Source organism: Schistocerca piceifrons, chromosome 8, assembly GCF_021461385.2.
Source record: "Schistocerca piceifrons isolate TAMUIC-IGC-003096 chromosome 8, iqSchPice1.1, whole genome shotgun sequence".
Taxonomy (NCBI): domain Eukaryota; kingdom Metazoa; phylum Arthropoda; class Insecta; order Orthoptera; family Acrididae; genus Schistocerca; species Schistocerca piceifrons.
This window is the reverse complement of record NC_060145.1, coordinates 344836633-344856871: the sequence shown is the minus strand read 5'-3', so window position 1 is coordinate 344856871 and position 20239 is coordinate 344836633. Positions and strand designations below refer to the sequence as shown.

Sequence of the window (20239 nt, the reverse complement as noted above, 5' to 3'; positions counted from 1 at the left end):
GAAACACACGTGGCTCTTCATTTGAGCGAAGTAATGAGTGTTATCGACAGCGGATCTCAAGTTGATTCCATATCTCCAAATTTCGAGAAAGCTTTTGCTACTATTCCTCATAAACGGCCTCTAATTAGATCGTAGGCCTACGGAGTATTATCTGAGGTGTGTGACTGGATTCCTGATTTCTTGTCAGAAAAGTCACAGTTCGTAGTAATTGAGGCGAAGTCATCTAGTTAAACCGAAATCCTATCTGAGATCCCCAAAGAAAGCTTCGTATCTACTGCCCTTATTAATAATAAAAGTATAAATAATTAAGAATTGAAAATAAAAATAGCTACAAGTAATTAAAGTAAACGATTTAGGAAGCTATCTGAGCAGCCCTCTTGCATCCTTTTGAGGTGATATTGCCGTTCGCCATTTGGGAAAGATCAAAATATCTATTTCGAAAAGATATCCGCCACGGGTGAAAAATAGCTGGCTGTTCACCCTGACTAAAAAGCGTGAGGTCCTCCATATAATACTAAAATGGTTCTGTTATATTTCGGTTACACTATAAAGAAAACAAATTTAAATTCAACGAAATACCTGATTACAATGACGAACAACGGAAATTGGTGTCATCAGATAGAAAATGCTATGGCAGAATGTGAAGCGATTCATCGGCAGAACACTTGGACGCTGCAACAGATATACTAATGAAACTGCCTACACTACGCCTTTCCATCCTCTTCTGGAATACTGCAGCGCTGTGTACCGTCCTTACCAGACAGGATTGACGGAGAACATTGAAACAAATTCAAGAAAAGAGCTCCTGGTTTTGATTTATCACGAAATAGAGAACAGTGTGTCACAGATATAATATACGAGGCGGGGTGTAAATTATTAAAACAAAGGCTTTTTTCATTGCATCGAGAACTTTTCATAAAGTTTCTATCGACAACATTCTCCTCAGAACGCCAAAATATTTTCCTGTCTCGAGTAACACAGAGAGGAATTAATATCGTAATAAAATGGGGACTTCAGAGCTCGTACGTAAATTTTTGGGTGTTGATTCTTCCCACGTACTATTCGAAAATAGAGCGAAAGGGAAATAGTCTTACATTGATTCTACGAAGCGTCTGCCAAACACGGGACATTAAACGATAATCTTCGATTCTTCCTTGTTCAACGACTCCAACTCTCTAAGTCACTCTTTCAGATAGTGCCTGTAATTTGAGATGTGAAAGGAAGGGAAGAAGATTAGGGTTTAACGCCAAGTTGATTACTAGGTTATTAGTGACGGAGCACAAGTTCAGATGGGGAAGGAAACTTGCAGAGCCTTTCGAAAGAACCGGGCGTTTGCCTTAAGTGATTTATGGAAATCTCCAAAAATCTATATAATGAATGGCTGGACGGGAATTTGAAACGTTGCCCTTCCGGGTAACAGTCTAGTCTCGTACCACTGCACCACCTACCTCGGATTGCGTCATTCTTCATATCCCATCTCCCCAAGAGCGGATATCGCCACAAATATATTAATGCTAGAGTTTTTGACTCGGGTCCATAAACGAGGCTAATTCCATAAGACATTTTAGCCATCTAGTTTCATAGATTACGAAAGACTATTTGCAGCAAACTACGCGAAGAAATATATGAGCGTAGCTTGACAAGTTCTCGGAATGGAGCAGAAAGAAACGACAACGTAGCCTACTTGTAGACTAATACAATTGGTATAGCGATGTTGCAGTGCCTTGATCCCATTTCGAAAATTATATTTCTTCAGTCCCGCAAAATATGAACTTCGGCTGTCAGTTCTTCGTCTGAAGAGAATCTCCGTCCATTGAGGAAAATTTTGAGCTTGGGAAAGAGACGGAAGTCTGATGGAGCCAAATCAGGCGACGTTTCTTATATTAGCTCACGTATATGAGGGCGTGCATTGTCTTCGTGAAACATGACTCTTCCTTGCCTAATCTTGCCCTTTTTTCGCGTATCTTTTGCTGTAGCTGGTTCATGAGGTTAGCGTAGAATTGTCCCATAATTTTTTGATCAGTGGAAAGATAATCTGCCAGAAGACTCCCTCTCGAATCCTAGAAAACTGTCGCCATGAGCTTTGCAACCAATCGTATTGTCTTTACTTTCTTGATGGTAGTGAACAAACATCTTTCAACTGCTCTGACTGTTTTTTTGTCTCTGGGGTATAGTAGGGGGCCCAAGTTTCATCTGTGGTCACAAACCACCGCAGAAAAATCTTGTTAGTTGCTCTGAAAATGGGTCTATAACTTCTCGGACATTTGCATTCTAACGCGTTTCTGATCCCGTGTTATGTGTCGGGGAAAACCCCAAGCAGATAATTTTCTCACATCCAATTTTACTGTTAAAATGACATCCGTACAGCTTCAGAAATTTTTAGCAGTCAGTTTTACGTAATTTCGCAATAATTTCTGGTGCAGTGGCACATGTTTGCCGATCACTAAGGGGGTCATCATCTAAGCTGTCCCGTCTGAATTTAAGGTCGTTTCACTCTGCAACAGTTGAATGTGAAAAAGCAGTCCTCCCAGTGAGTTCTGAAAATTGGCATGAATTTCCTCTGCTTTCATACCCTTTTTTTTTCGAAATACTCAGTCACTGCTCGAAACTCAATTTTTCCATCTTCACAAATCAGTACACAGGAACAACGACAGAGAGCCATCCGCACCACAAATCTCTGTCCAGAGCATTGAACGTCACGTGTTTACTCACAATGAGTGACCTATTATCACTGAGAACCTCCTTGCGCTAGTGCTGACATCTGATGGTGTTTCTGTACCTCATAGCATCCAGCTACTTTTTTTAAAATTAATTTATGCCAAGACGTGTTTCAGGTTTTCGCACATCTTCAATTGGTTCAATACAGTGACAATTTTGTAGTGCCGGACGAAAAAACAGTTGAGACATTCGCTTCGGCAGTGTAGTGGGTTTTAGAAAGCCAATGTTTACTTCTAGAGGAGTTCAAGCAGATTTTGCAAGACACGCAAAATACTAGATTACTTTATTAATACATTAAAACATTAAGTTAACTTGGAAAGAAAGAAATGTCTGTATATTTGTTACTGTCGTTGAACAAGTAAGTTATCACTTGATACGATACATACTGATAGTCATATCTCAGTGCACAATTGACTATAAACTTCAGTACAGTTGGCGTGATTGCAGAGTCGGGGCTGAGGTGCATTGCTCTATGACCTAACTACTCTTCCAGCAGTGTCAACCAGATATATGAGCCCTGTGGTTTACGTCACAGCAGATCTTACGAGTCACAGCTACCGTCTCCAGCAGGGAGCGAGTTACTATTGCAGACGACTTGAATAATTTTTAACTGCGTATTTATACAAGCAATCTCTCTTTGAGTCATGACAAAGTTAAGACCTTCACTGAACGCCTCTTCATTGCCATAGTGATTTCCCATGGGCATCGGCCGATTCCGAGCGTTCACGATGTATTTCGGGCTTGACGACTAGAGTTACGTCATAAGTTCGTTATGGGGCCCGTATTTCTCGCGGGCTCCGTCTTCCCCCTCTTGATGGCGTGTCTATGCCGACATCTCTTATTCGTTGCTGCGTCTGGCAGCGGCTGTCCTTACTTGTAGTTCCATTGTGAGGCACCAACTTTGCCATGTGATCTCGTTCTTCAGACGACACCACAATTTTTATTGCCAACACACAGAATTTCATTTTTGGGCTACAGCTATCCTGGGCAAAATAAGAATTTTTTACCCGTTATATGGGACTCGAAACACATTGAGGGTGTAGATAGTATTCCTTTTCAAAGGACAGCGGCTGTGTTAAGAATTCAGTCCCCATTCTATCCATAAATATAGAAGGGTATTAAAGCACAGCAGTGTTAAAAATTCAGACTCGATACTAACCACAAATATGGAAGTGTATTAAACCAATTGAAGTTGAAGGAAAGCCTGATGTTCGTTTTGTCGTACACAATATAAAAAAGTGGCTGGTTTAGGTATTTCTTCAAGTAAATGGGTCCGCAGCTCGTGGTGTCGAGGTAGCGTTCTCGCTTCCCGAGCACGGGGTCCCGGGTTCGATTCCCGGTGGGGTCAGGGATTTTCGCCTGCCTCGAAATGACTAGTTGTTGTTGTGTCATCATCATCATTCATATCTATTACGGTCGGAGGAAGGCCACAGCAAACTACCTCCGGTAGGACCTTGCCTAGTACAACGGTGGGGGTCTCCTGCATCGGCTCCTACGCTCTGTCGAGGAGACTTCATCATCAAGTGAATGAAAAAGAAGTTATCGAAAATCTGAGAGACCTTGTCTGGCGTTGTCCGTCTGCCCAGTGCAAGTCTTTCGATGTGAAGCCACTTAGAAAAGCTGCACGACTGAAGATGAGATGAAATGATTGGAACGGCATGGACATCCAGGCTCCGAGTGAAGAAAATCACTTGCACCCGCCCACGAGCAGCAGACTTCACTTAATTGATACACGGCACAATCACATTATTACAATCACCTGTCAAAAGCCCGAATAACCACCTTCTGCAGGGCGGACGTGCATGAAAGGAGACTGTGAGGTTCTGGAAAGTACGGACAGGGCTGTGGACCATGCTGGATCCATTGGTGCGCTAGGTTTCTCGGTTGAGAACCCATGGCGCAAACAGCCCGATCTAAGCGGTCCCACCGATTCTCGATTGGCTTTGAATCAGGGGAGTTTTGTGGACGGCGGAGTACGGTTAAGGTAAATTTATCAAATGGTTCAAATGGCTCTGAGCACTATGGGCCTTAACTTCTGAGGTCATCAGTCCCCTAGAACTTAGAACTACTTAAATCTAACTAACCTAAGGACATCACACACATCCATGCCCTAGGCAGGATTCGAACCTGCGACCGTAGTGGTTGCGCGGTTCCAGACTGTAGCGCCTAGAACCGCTCAGCCACCCCGGCCGGCAAACTTATCCTGATGCTCTTTGAACCACATACGTACACTGCAAGTTTGTCACGTTGCATTGCCCTGCTGTTACATGGTGTCATGCCAAGGAAAAAAAGGAACTGCATTTAGTGATTTACGTGGTTCCCAAGGATAGATGCATACTTGCGTTGATCCACTATGCCTTCCCGAATGACGAGATCGCTCAGAAAATTTCACGAAAACATTCCCCAGAGCCGCGCGGGATTAGCCGAGCAGTCTAAGGGGCTGCAGTCATGGACTTTGCGGCTGCTCCCGGCGGAGGTTCGAGTCCTCCCTCGGGCATGGGTGTGTGTGTGTTTGTCCTTAGGATAATTTAGGTTAAGTAGTGTGAAAGCTTAGGGACTGATGACCTTAGCAGTTAAGTCCCATAAGATTTCACACACATTTGAACATTTTTGAACATTCCCCAGATTGTTTCAGGATGTTTGCTTTCATTCGGATAAAGATCATTCGTCTAAAAATGCCACCTGTTCCCTCTCTCCGGACGCCCAGTTGCCGTACTGGCGTGCAAATTCAAGCCTTCTTCGCCGATAAAGAACTGTCAGCATGCGGGCATAAACGAGGTGCCTGCTGCTGAGGCCCACACACGGCGGTGTTCCCTGATCGGTGGTAGAGGAGACACCCTTGGTAGCCGTTTGGTTGATTTGGGCGGTCAGTTGCTCAACAGTTGCACGAGGGCTTTTCGGAAAGCAAGGAACGATAGGACGCGAAATGGAAACCACAGTGGAAACCGAAATTGTTTTATTTGCAACGGTTAGCTACATCTTCCAGTTACTTCTCTACACAGTCGCCGCTCAGACTTAGACATCTGTCGTAGTGTTGTACTAACTTTTCAATTTCTGAACCCTGGAAAGACCCAAGTCTGTGCATTCCATCTTAGAAATAGGGAAGCCAAAAGTACACTGAACATCACTTGGAGAGGAGTACAACTACTCCACTGCGAAACCCCTAAATACCTTGGGACGAAGATGGACCATTCCCTCACATTCAAATCCCACTGTGAAGAAACGAGCCTCAAAGTAAAAGCGCGGAACAACATCATCCGCAAACTTACTGGAACCACCTGGGGTGGCAGCCAAAAGTGCTTAGAACATCTGCCTTGGCGCTATGTTTCTTCGCCGTAGAATACGCAGCACCCGTCTGGCACAACTCTGCACATGCTAAACATGTAGATACAGCCCTGAACTAGACAGGACGCACTGTCACAGGCTGCTTACGACCTACTCCCGTCAATAAGCTATACCAGATTATGGGTATACCGCCACTCATTCGAATCGAAGCTGCAACAGAAGTGGAGAAGGAAAAACAAGAAATCGACCCTAGACATCCTTTGTTCGGACATGACCCTCAACAGCCAAGACTGAGGTCAAGAAAAAGCTTCCTACAGAAAACTATGGCAATTAGTTCATCTCCCAGAAGTCGCAGAGAGGAGCTTTGGCGAGACTCCCTAGCTGAAGACAATCACATAACGGTCAAGGAGGAAATAGCCGAAGGTTCACACCTGTCATACGTGACCTGGAAGACTTTGAACAGACTGCGAGTTGGGGTGTCAAGGTGCAAAGCCAACCTCAGGAAGTGGGGCTTCAGTAATGAGAAGGAAGCTTGTCACTGTGGTGACGTACAGGACGAACAACATCTGCTAGTCTGCAGGAACCTACCGGCTGCATGCACTATCTGTGATCTTGCTGCAGCCAGCGAAACTGTTGTGATAACCACCGAATACTGGGCCCATCAAAAAATATAATCATCTTGCTGCTTGTTTATCTGCTGTTTGTTTGTATATATTATTGAATATGTGTCATAAATACTACTGTACATATTTAATTTTCCAAAATTTGTTATGTGAATCAATACTTATTAGTTTTTGCAATTATTTTATGTTCTGAACTCGGATAATAAAACAAATAAATAAATTCCCTCGTTATAGATGACAACCGCCAGTGCTTTTCGACAATTTTCTACTCTGAACTGCAGCTAGTTGTCTGTGTCAAAATATCGTTTTCATAGCCAGTGGTACATTTGAGCAGAGATGAACCTCAGGGGTAGCCAATTACGGGCTGTATTGTGGGTGGTCAAACACTTCCCATCGAAAACGCATCAGGAGCATCTCCATCGCCCCAACAGAGTTCGGCAGAGAATTGTCGTCTAGAACGAACCGCATGACAGTTATGTTATGTGGATTGCGTAGCTTCAGGCGAAATCTTTTTCCAGGCCCTCATGCTTGGCGGAAGGCGCTAATTTCTAGCCATCTTCACGTTCTCACTGTGAGGTCAGGACTGAAAAGAGCAACATGATGTGATCGACGGGTGTACTAGACACAGTGCCCAACGCATCTGTGCAAAGCATCATAAGATTTTCACTGTATTTTCCATATCGAGACCGATTGTTCCTTACTTTCTGAATAACCCTCGTATTTACCCGTGCACATTTCCGCAACCGTCGTTTACCAGTTTACATACTTAGCCGTTTCAAAATCCTTCCACCCTTGACCAGAATACCAATAATCAGGAGCTTCTGGATGTCAGATAAATCGTTTCGTTTTAGCGACTCCCCGCCGTGCTTTATATACCCCCCCAACGCCATTGTCGCCACTTACCTCTGTGAGTGGTTATTGCACGTTGACGTCAAACGTAGGCAACGGTCACATTAATGTAACTGGACCGCATATGTAGTCTCGGTGTTCATTCATAGTTATAATCGATAAAATAATACTTCTTGCTCCTACAGACGTACTGTCGAAATTAAACTGGTTGTACATCGCTTTGACTGTGAGACCTAGTAGTACCAAGTATAAACATAAAACCTTCAAATAATGGTTACCTCGACTTTACTATCGCTCTTTTTATTACATAATGACATGTAGTTGTCAATATAGTATTATTTTATTGGAAATTTCAGCACACCTCTCTCAGTGCAACACTAATCCGTTATAAGAAGATGTTGAAGTCAATCTAGTCACATAATGTTCACGGAAATAATAGTACATGAAAGTATCTACTCCAGATATTTCATCATGACATTTACGACTCCTTCTAGTAGTGTAACTGTCGGTCGTATTTTCAAGCCGCGTCAAAAGAAAAGAGCAAGCATAAAACCAGCATACAGTACAAAAAGCAACGCACGTAATTCCAAGTAGTGCATGAACGCTGGCGGAAAAAGGATACTCGGGAATGATCAATTATAGCACCGGTACTATGTTCTCAGAACTGCTCCCGTCCATCAAATACTTTTTCACAAGGCTAAATCAAATGAAGTGACTGGCGATACATAACTTCAGGAACAGCGAATGTTCGCCTCTGAGAAGAACCTGTTCTATCAGCCTTCATGGTTGCTTGTGTCTGTTAGCTGCGATAAACGATACGAGAACGGCGACCGAGGTAAAATTTGGCCCACAAGCTTTTGTGAGGCGTTGATGATAGAGCTTTCATAATAGAGTGTAGCAGAGTGTTGGCCATTGTATTTGTTTTGCCTCTGGAATGGACGGCAAGGTAGCACTACACATATTACACATGTTTTTCAGTTTATTCCGTACTATGAAATGTAGCTGTTTCATTTACCATGACCATTTTGATGTAGTTTTGACCATAAATCTAAATCAAATTGTGAATTTGACAAATGTACTCCACCTCCGTAGTGTCGATATAACCACACTCTTTGTAAATCCCTTCCTGAGGCCACAGATCTTGGACAGAGAGGTTAGTTTTACGTTGTCAGAGTAGCAATTAATGTGTGTGTTGGACAGTCTGGCTATGTACTTGCTTTGAGAAAGATGGAAGCTGGCCTGCTGTGTAGTAGAGGCGACATTACTGGAAAAGGATTTTGTATGATTTTATTCTGAGGAGAATTTATGTGGAAATGAGATGATAATGGTTGGTTGGTTGGTTGGTTGGGGGAAGGGGATCAATCAGCTAGGTCATCAATCCCAAAAATGTTCAAATGTGTGTGAAATCTTACGGGACTTAACTGCTAAGGTCATCAGTCCCTAAGCTTACACACTACTTAACCTAAATTATCCTAAGGACAAACACACACACCCATGCCCGAGGGAGGACTCGAACCTCCGCCAGTACCAGCCGCACATTCCAAGACTGCAGCGCCCCAGATCGCTCGGCTAACCCCGCGCGGCTCATCGATTCCATCAGACTAGGAAAGAATGGGGAAGGAAGTCGGCCGTGCCCTTTCAAAGGCACCATCCCAACATTTCATTGAAGCGATTTAGGGAAATCACGGAAAACGTAAGTCAGGATGGCCGGCCGCGAGTTTGAACCGTCGTCCTCTCCAGTGCGAGTCCAGTGTGATACCCATTGTGCCACCTCGTTCGGTGGGATGACATGAATACAAGAATGTCAGAAGGGAAGTTTTCTAAGATAATATAGTTTCTTTATATATTCGTAATTGCGTATTTTCTTATTGTTGGAACATTATGTATGGTTAAAGTTTACTGTAAGAAATTTTATAATGAAGAACATGGATTTGTCTTGTAATTGAAATAAGTGTCTAGGAAAGCAAATGTCACAAGAAATTTATTAAGAAAGATTTTTGTTAACTTGTCTAGCTGTGAGAAGTCTATGAAAGGGTGTATTGTTATGGCTTACTGAAGCATAATTATACTTGGAGTCTTTGTTCTCATTTATCGGTCGTTAATCTTAGTTTCTCGTTTTTCATTCATTACCTTTATAAGTGTGTTCTGTATACTCGCATTGCGCATCGCGAGTTGTGTGCTGAAGAAGCATTTTTATGAAAAGAGATAAGATACTGTCTTGCATTGCACATCGCAAGTACGGTAAATGAAATTTGATTTTGACAGTTTCATCATTATCTTAATAGTAACAGGTTGCAGAACAGACAAGCGTTCCGTTTGTACAGGAAGGTCAACAAATTTTACTATCAGCACTACTCATGTCCACTGTAAGGTACGGTGGTTGTATTTATGAAAATATCGTATCATTTCAGAGGTTTCAAATCAGTAAAAGATTTCTTTTGAACTTTCGAGAAGTTTTAACACAAACTCAGATGTGTTAGTTTTTACGTACATTTCCTCTGTAATTACAGTTCTAGTATAGTGATTGTTTGCAGACTAAAGATCATTCAGCCCAAGGTTTTTATTTCAATCATTCTGTTTTGCAGTCAGACAGCATACGTAAATTCCTTCGAAAACGGATTGCTCTCTCGTAGGCGAATTGTTTGATGTATTGGCTTGCCTCGATTTCGCGTCGTGTAGCGTGGGCGTCACATAGTTTCGTTCAAAATTTAAATTTCTGAATTTCACTTTAACAAAGTTCTGTTGCCCTGCACTGAGACTTAGGCATTTAAGTATCAAGATAAGTTTTACTATTTTCTTAAATAACAACCAGACACATACACACTAGAGGTTAGAAGAAGAAATAGAAGTTCAACATTAAACTTTCAACTGGAGTTGCTAAAAAAACTGACCGAAAAGCTATTAACAATATTTCATTCTTCAGAACCATATTGCATAGCTATTAATAATAAATTGAAAATAAGTACATATTTTTTATTGAATTCAAATACTTTTTCCAGATATATGTCAACACGTCAAGTTTTTGTCAGCCTAGCGCCTTCTTTTTTGTGAGAGTTTGAGTTGTTGTAAAGATTGAGAAGGAAGACGGTCACTAAAGGAAATTTGCAGATGTCGATGATGGTTTCAGAAAGGTAGTGGAGGACTTTAATAATATTTGTAATGTTACAACTTCTTAGGAAGTATAGATGGAAGACGGTACTCGTATTACAGGGTGGCTATAATTAAGTTTTCGCTGCTTGAGTGGGCCCCCCATGAAAAACGAGTGATCGCAGGACAATGAAATCTTGTGGAAGCATTTGGAAGGACATGCGGAAAAGAGATAACGACTACACCATTGAAAGAAAGACGTTATAATTTCAACGTGAGATAGTGATGTTTGTTATTTGCGTATATTGTTTCGTTCCAGGTTACAAACGTTGCTCAGTGTGGCGACCATCTATATTAACGACAGCCTGGAACCTCACTAGAGACTGCTCTACTGCTGCCCGAAACATCTCAGGTGGGGTGCTGGCCAGCTCCCTCGTTATTTTCATCTTCAATCTTCGTGGAGTGTTAGTGCTCCATCATAAACCCTGTCCTTCAGATAACCCCACAACGAGAAATCACAAGGGTTCAAATTTGGTGATCTCGGTTGCCACGCAATTCGGAACACTCGGCCAATGATTCGATCTTCCCCAAATGTTTTACTGAATAAACGAGTAACCTCACGAGCAATGTGAAGTGGAGCATCATCGTGCATAAAGACATGGAGTCCAAGGCACATCTCTCTTGTAGAGTAGGGATCACATCTTAACAAAGCAGAACACAGTAACGTATGCCGTTGGTCCTTGGGTTCCGTGTGGCTCAAAGAAAAATGGACGAACCATGAGCTGTGCCGTGAAACCATACCATGTAGTGATGCGTTCACTATACAGGGGAACTTCATGAATGCTCATTGGCTGTGACGATTTGCGAATGCGACAACTACGAGTGTTCACTGTCCCAGTGAGGGTAAAGTGTGCTTCATCACTCCACATGTTCCATGGCCACACGTCGTCAACTTGAACACTTTAAAAGAAAGAAAAAAAAAACCAGCTCGTGCACTGGTTGAACACACTTAACACTGAACACTGCCCTACTGCTCTAGGATCCTTATCCATGGCGCCTGTAACTTCCTTAACAATTGTAGCGCAATTGGCCGTCGGCCACTCCCAGGAACAATTCCCAAATCGCCTGTTAATTAGAACTTGCGAAAATTGCTCTTCAACCTCGATGTGAAAAGAGAACCTCTTCGTATTCCGTCAAAGCGTCGATATTAGCGAAGAGCACCAGCGCTAGTGTTGTTTTGCCTATAAAACGGCATTACGAGTAAAGCTCAGCTCATCTTGTCCTCACCTATAACTGTAATGTACACCGATGCTTGTGTTTCACCCTTACGCCATCGCGCGAGTACCGGCACCTAACAGCACGACACTTGAGAGGTGGCATGAGCCCCCTCTCATATTTCTATCTTACTCTGAGTAATTCGATTTTCCTCTCTAATTGCATGCGGTGAAAAGTCGCTACTCCTTCACACGAGGACTTCCCACACAGCGTCTCTCGTCACCCGGGTGGTCCGGTGACAGGCGGGTTCTGTTGAACTTGAAAGGGTTTCGCCGACGGGTGTGAGGGAGTCGAGTGGATGCTTTCCAGACGCTGACATTGTCATAAGAGCGGGAGCGACATGCCCACAGTGGTTTGACGGAGCGGCTGGGCTAGAGATTCCGTTACTTTGCAGAAACTTTGTGAAAACACTTTCTGGCGGGCTACCAGCGAGGCGTGGGAATGACTTGTGTTCCCAGGCAGTCTTGGCGGGCAAATTCCCGCGTTTTTCTGCAAAATCATAACTGTGATTGGCTGGCTCAGGGGATAGCTCTTTGACATAGCAAAATCGGCACAGAAATTGGCGCCAAGTATCTCCATTGGTGGTATAGTACTGCGTCGGCAATAGAGGGGAATTTTCCGCCGGTTTTCGAGTTGCTGATTGGAACGTTTAACCACGACCACTGTCGTGGGGATGGGAATGTTCTGTGTTTGGCTGGTACGGGTGCTCTTGAGAGAGTCGGCTCTGGCCTTTCGGTAGGAGTAGGTTACAAGACTGAGCTCTCGCTGCTCTGGACAGCCTGCCTTCCGTTGGCTGTCTAATATACTTTTATTTAATTGTAACTGTTTGACGAAGTTGCTGAAGTTTCGACTTCAACATAAATTTCCGAGTACAGTTGGCAATTGAGCGTTCTGCGTACAAGCGGCCAATGTTGTCTGTCTTGAGCATTTTTGGCTAAAGTTGACTGTATCGGAGTTACTGTGTGACTTCGCTTGTAAAAATCAATCACTGTACCGTCAGTGATTGTGTGGCGAGCCTTCTTCGTCTCCCTCAGAGGTGCGTTTGTATTGATAGGAAGTCTTGTCTGGAATAACCAGACCAGGATAATTTGTTTCGGGCTATACTCGCGACATTATCATCACCACGACGGGACGTCGAAGCAACCAGCCATCGCTTCTGGTACGCCAGATCGTGTCCTTGCAGCTAAGAAGACAGCTTGGTAATGTATGTCCGCAGCACCAGCAGATTAGGGAAATTGCTCTGTGATAATCAGAGCTCAGCAGAGTGCGCCTGTTCCCATCTTTTCTTACATGGTTCTGTCTTGGATGTTCATTGCCTGAGTTCTCACTACTGTAGCAGCAATTAATGTTGGGTTGGCTGTGTGTTTCTCTTAAGATTTGAGTTGGAAGGAATTGGATCCACACACCACTTCGTCATAAAGGTCACAATCTAGTTTATGGACAACTTCACAGCATTTATTTGAGTATCCAATTTGATGGATTGTAAATGTTTCATGTGCTTTATTTATTATTTTGAGTTATTATAAATCAAATTGTTATTTTGGACAGAACTTTCATTCTGGTAATCGGCAGAGCAACCCTTTCATTTCTCACTATGTTAATGAAACTTTCATTTATTTAATTAATTTCTATCAAATTAAATTATTGCAGGTGCCAAACTCTTTTCTACTCCACTTGCAGGGTCGATTACAGTCAGTTCACGTCTCTTCTTAATCCATGTGCAACAGCAAAAGTCGGAGTTAGAAAAGGGGGGGGGGGCTTAATGCCTCATTTACATATGAAGATTCTAGAAGAATTTAGTGTTAAATACACTGCTAGCCCTGGCACCTCGCACACTGACGTTACTAACAATTAAAATCCTGCAGCATACAGTCTGAACATCATTCCTCTAAAGTTAGGTACCCACACGGTAAAAAGTTTTCCATCTACAGTGGCTCAAGCAGATTTATTTACTTATTTTATTTATAGTATGGCATACATCACAATTCTTATACATTTTATGTATAGGTTAATTACAGATTGTCATCAAGACATTTAATATAATCAATTGCCTCCTCTGCTGCAACGAGGAATTCGTTGAAGGTTCCCTTGTAGGCTCGAACTGGGCATTCTTCCACTATGTGACGGACTGTTTGTTTTTCAGCGCCGCACTCGCAATTTGGTGTTGGTATCGTTCCCCGTTTGTAGAGGGCGTCAGCACATCTTCCGTGGCCAGTACGTATGTGGTTTAGAGTTGTCCACACTTTGCGTGACTGGTTGAAGCCAGGCAGTTTCTCAGCTGTCATGAAACTTTGGCATTTTGGTGTTGTTTCCACAGATTGTCGACATCAAAGTTGGAATTCGTCATCTCTTTAGCAGAGAGTAATGCTGGTCTTCTCAATTTAAGCCTTCTGCGCTCCAGGTCAGCTATGTCGCTGTGTATGGGCAGCTGTGGGTTATTGGTTCTCTTGTTGAACACACTGGGAAGTGCGTTTTGTCGCCGCATTTCTGGGGGTGTTCTGTGGCTCAGGGCTGGCAGCGATACAGTGGGCGTAGATTTTATTGTGCCACTGATAATGCGCATGGTGTCATTTAATACCACATCAAACCTGCTTGTATACGGGCTGTTAATACACACAGGAGAGCAGTATTCTGCCACCGAGTAGTCAAACCCAACTGCTGATGTGCGGAGTGTGCTGGCTGTGGAGCCCCAAGTGGTGCCGCACAGTTTATAGATGTTGTTGTTTCTTGTCCTCATTTTCTCTACAGTCTTTGTTGGGTGCTACTTGTAAGAGAGCGCCCTGTCTAATGTGCCTCCTAGGTATTTGGGGTAGTTGTTATGGCTAAGGCTTTTCCCTTCAAAGATGACATTAAGCTCTCTTCTTGCTGAGTGGTTGCAAAGGTGGAAGCATGATACTTCAGTCTTAGTCGGACTCGGCAGCGGAAATAGCCACTCAGCAGCTTCAAATCGGAGCACAAGATGTCTTCAGTAGCCTCGAATGATTCATATTACGCAGCAATAGCCCAGTCGTCTGCATAACCAAACTTTCTAGATTTTGTGTTTGGGATGTCAGAAGTACAAGAACAACGGAGCAAGGACTGAGCCTTGTGGTAGCCCATTGTTGAGAATTTTAGTAGAGCTCATTTGTTCTCCAGTAATAACTTGAAAAACTCTCCCGGCAAGCATGTTATCGACGAGTCTGATACAGCAGGCCTTGTCTCCAGACAGTGTCATAGGCTGCGCTCACTGATGTTTTTTTGCTTTTTGTGGTATCCTGCCTCTGTATGTGTTGTCAGAGAAAGTACTTGATCAGTGCAGCTTCTATTAGTTCGAAATCATGATTGTTCGTCTGGAACTGACTCCAGTATTTTGGGCTCAGTCTGTTGCCATTATATTTGAGTAAAACTCTGAAAGACATTTTTTTGGCATATTCCCCACAGTGCAAAAGGAATTCTGGGTGTATTCCATCCAATCCAGATGTCTTTCCCGCCTTGACACTCTTCAGGGCTTCCCTGACTTAATTGGGGGTAAATTTCGAGGAATACTGGTCCAAAGGTGTGCTGTTTTTCTTAAGAGCACTAAGTTCACGGCGCATTATTCTTGTATGTTTCTTGTCTTTGGCGCTCTAGATGTTGCGTATATGTAAGCTGAAATCCTATTTGCAGAAATATCTGTTGAGTTGTGGTGTAGTTTGTTAGCTCCACCTAGTTTTCGGAGAAGAGACCAGGCCTGTCTACTAGATCTCAAGTAGATAAAGCATACTTATAACCACCCAGCATGTGTTCAGCACATTCTGGTTCTATTTTCATAAACTAAAAACATCTATACTGCAAAACAGCTGAAAGAGTTACCTGGATACCTGATCCAACATGCTGGCTGTCTATCTAACGTCTTCCAGGAGCAACAACACTGCGATTTTCAGTATTTCATATAATTATTGTCCCATTTAAAAAAATGAAGCGCTTTCATTATCTGCTCGTTAAGAGGTATAATATTATGTTAAAGGTTTAACACAGTAAGTCAAATATTAATGGTAGAAACAGTGAATATGTTTTAGGCAGATTAACTCACGACACGCAAATCACCCAAAACTGACTGTATTCATCCAGGTGGCGGTGGAAGTCGGTCAGATAGAGCACTACACTCCAGCCCTGGAAGACAAGGGGCAGAGATTTTTCTTAGTTCCGGTCCCACCATGATGGTCCCGGGTCCAGTTAGCATGCTCTCAGATGAGTTCCGGGGGTCTTTCTGGGGGACTGCTCCAAATATGAGTTGTTAATTTCGTGGTATTGCACTTTTCTGACATAGAAGGGTGTGTATAATAAGAATGTCCGCTCAATTTACTAGATAAGGTAACTCTAACAGGCTCACTATCAAAACCCCAAGAGCTGACTTTCAAGGAGAGACAATATCATAGCTGTTTCCACCTTCTCCAACAATTATCATGTTAAGAACGCCTTCGATAAGAACTGGGCAAAAATTCTCGATGAGTTCATATGGTAGCGTACAGACAACAATTCTTCAAGTGCGCCATTCGTGGCACAACAGAGTGAATGACGGCAGGACTGAGGATTAGGGTTCAGAGTCCTGTCGGTGAGAAGGTAATTAGAGCACAAGCTCTATGGGCGAAAGGAAAGAGAAGGTAATCGGCCGTGACCTTTTCTAAGGAAGCAACCGAGCACTAGCCTTAAGCGATTTAGGAAAAACACAGAAAATCCAAATCTGAATAGCTGGCAGGTGATCTGACGGAACAATAAAGAAGTCTAATCGTTTTAGATAACATTAAAGGCACCTTCTGGAGCCATGAAATCGGCACAATTATACGAGAATTGGCGTCACCTCAAGGCGTTCTTTCAGAGAAATTCGTTATGACACAAGAAAATACCAAAATACAGCTGTGGTGATTAATGCTAACAGATAATTAGTTACATGTTACAAAGATCATTTGAACGATTCTTTTATCGAGATGGTGTGAACGAGTCAGTCAACAGGCTATGTATAGACGTTTAGTATTAACGTCAATGAACACATTTTTTTAGCCCTACTCCTCCAATTATAGTCAATAACTAGTCCTTTTACAGGTTCACAAGCCGCGACATAGTCTCGAATACAAATAGTAATCCAGGTACGGTCAATTTCTTTTTTTGTTTTAAATTCCAGTCTTTGATCACAACATAAAGTCCTTCGTCGAACATTTTACTTTACCGGGCTATGCAAATAAGTCAATGGCATATATGGACTCGTCCCAGAGATACGATTTTAGGTTGGATTTAAAACTTGTTTTTCTATCTGACAGACTTCTTATGTTATTGGGCAAAAGATCAAAAAAATTTAGTGCTGCATACTGAACTCCTCTCTGAGCCAGCGACAGCTTTAACAATGGGTAATAAAGGTAAAATTTTGGAAATCTGTGGTAAGTTCTTGTGGGACCAAACTGCTGAGGTCATCGGTCCTTAAGCTTACGCACTACTTAATCTAACTCAAACTAAGGACAAGACCTACACCTATGGCCGAGGGAGGACTCGAACAGCCGACGGACGGAGGTCATTTTCCCGCTAGTGTTGTAGTTACATATATCATTGTAATGCTCAAGTCGTGTTGGACTGTTTATTCAGCACCGAATAAATTTATTGTGCTTGCAGAGTTAAAATGCCTAACTCCATGAAGAGGTGCCAACATGACGACCGCGGGTGAACACCTCGCATTATTCTTACTACTCGCTTTTGTGCAATCAGTACTTTCTTTCTAAGTGATGAGTTAACCCAGAAATATCCCGTAAGACAACTTCAAACATAGCTGTGTGTAGCAACCGTGAAAGTATCACCTGCTTCAGTATACACAAGCAGCCCTTAGCGGCAATCTTTAATTTTTAACTAGCAATGCCAGTAAAACTTTTACGTAGGATGTTTTATTATGTGACGTGGCCTTTTTGGCGTTAAAATTGTATGACAAGAGCTGTTATGCTCAACTTTTTACGTATGTAATATAAATTATGATGAAGACTCCCATAGTTTAGGAGTCGAAACCATGGTCAATTCGACTATAAAATCCATTGCAACCAGTGGTCTGTCTTTACTATAAAAAAATCCGTAAGACATTATTGAGTAGAAATACGCAAAATTTGTCAGGGAACTGATTTTTTTGTATCGAATACTCGTAATTATATGAAGAGCAAAAGCAGCAAAAGTAGCTGAACTTAACTGTTTGAGAAGCTTGGTAATATGCTTCTTCCAGTTCAAGTTTTCATAAATATATACACCAAAAATTTTGGAGTCCTCTACCCTACATACTGACTCCTGCTCATGTGGTACAATAACTGTTAGTACGACTATTTGTTGTACAGAATTGAAGATAGCGTCTTTTCTCAAATTAAGAGTGTGTCAATCTTCAGAGAACCACTTCTCTGAAAAACATTGTTAACACTCTTCCGTTTTTTCTCTCTAATGAGACTTATTATAACACTAGTATCATCTGAAGAAAGTACCAATTCTGCTTGTTGAATGTCAAGTGAAAGGCTATTCTGAAATTAGGTTGATTTTATTCGGTATTCCAATACACCATGTTATTCTCCATTCTTTTGGCTACCAAACCCTATTTTTCAAGATAATCTCCGTTCTTACGGCAGCTTACTGTGACGGCCTGTACGTCTGCATCGTCCACTCTACGGGTCGATGTCGTAGGTAACGTCTTGCTGTATCAATGATCTCCCCATCATCCACACATTGCATCTTTCACTAGGCCAAACAGACGGAAGTCGGAAGGTGCGAGATCAAGGCCGTATGGTGGATGAAGAAGAACGGTCGCTGAAGTATTACGAGCTCCTCTCTGGTACGTAGACTCGTGTGAGGCCTTGCGTTGCCATAGAGAAGGAGAAGTTCGTTTGCTCTTTTGTGGAGACGAACACGCTGAAGTCGTTTCTTGAACTCCCCAGGTTAGCACAATACTTCAGAGTTGAGCTTTGCACCATGAGGGAGAACATCATACATAGTAAGCCAGCCCTTCAGAGACCCGGGAGACCGTCGCCATTGACTTTACCGGCTAAGTACGCGGCTATGAATTTTTTCCTCGGAGGAGAGATGGTGTGGCGCCACTCTATAAATTGCTTTTTTGTTTCCGGTTCGAAGTGATGAACCCATGTTTCACCACCTGTGACGATGTTCGACAAAAGTTGTCACCATGAGTCTCGCAAAGCGCAAGCAGTTGCGCACAGGTGGTCCTTCGTTGCTCTTTATGATCTTCTTTCAGACGGCGGGGAACCAAGCGGGCACATCTTTCGAGTACCTCATCTGTGAGAGCTACCAACAGATACGTCCAGTTGAGTCTCCAAGAGTTTGATTATGATTCCTCGATCACCTCGAATAAGATTATTTTGGACAACATGGTTGTGGAGAGAAGCAGCTATTAGTATGATTAATCAATAATTCAAAAACAGTCTTAATCGCATTTATTATTATTATTATTATACCGCCAACCGGTTTCAACCTGACGTACGGGCCATCTTCTGGGCGTTTACACCATTGTTCAACTGCTAGAGGTGTCACTCCCGTCTACATAACGGCCGTTATGCAGACAGGAGTGACACCACCAGCAGTCCACCAATGGTGTAAACGCCCAGAAGATGGCCCGTACGTCAGGTTGAAACCGGTTGGCGGTATAATAATAATAATATATGCGATTAAGACTGTTTTTGAATTATAGAGTAAGAGTGTCCGCACGTTCCAACATTACAGCAGTCACAACTGTGTGCGGCCGCCCTTCACGCGGGGGATCGGAGAGCTTTGCGCGATCTTGCTGCGATGATGAGAGATGCCTCGCCCAACGACTCACCGTGCTTTTGTTCACTGCCAGGTCTCCGTAGACTCTCTACAAGCCCCGTGAATATCTGCGATACTCCAGTTTTCCTCTAAAAAAAAAACTCAGTGACAGCTCTCTGCTCGTAACGTCCCTCCGCTACTGACCCCCATTTTGGAGGATATGTCGCCACCTATCGGAACTCTGCATTTTTTCAACTGAAATTAGCGGAGAGAAAAAATGTGTTGCGTTGCGTATTGAACGCTCCTCATATAAGAAACAGGAGCGGACCCAAAACTGAATACTGTGGGACTGCCTACGTGATTTCTCCCCACTCACAAAGGTTGTTCAAATTGTGACTTTTCATGCTTTCCCGACGGATCTGTTGCAAATACGCCTCTCGGGTTTGCCGCCAGATCGTATTGTGCAAATCGCACAATATTTCTTCGATGCACCTGCTCGACATCATCAGGTGGTGGTAGCTGCAGCTGTCACTGCTGCAAGGCGCGACTGATGATAATCGCGCGGCGGCGTCGGAATTTATCATGACGGGAGCAGGCAATACGCGTCTTCCCACGCACGGGCATATCATCAGTCGCGCCTTGCAGCAGTGACAGCAGCAGCTACCACC

At 43.1% G+C, this 20239-nt stretch overlaps 1 protein-coding gene across 2 annotated transcripts in view; it reads right to left on the bottom strand.

Annotated features, from left to right (window-relative positions):
* LOC124711255 (probable G-protein coupled receptor Mth-like 1) overlaps nucleotides 1-20239 on the bottom strand; it is a 369949-nt gene that overhangs the window by 275713 nt on the left and 73997 nt on the right. The gene's annotated exons all lie outside the window — the stretch shown is intronic.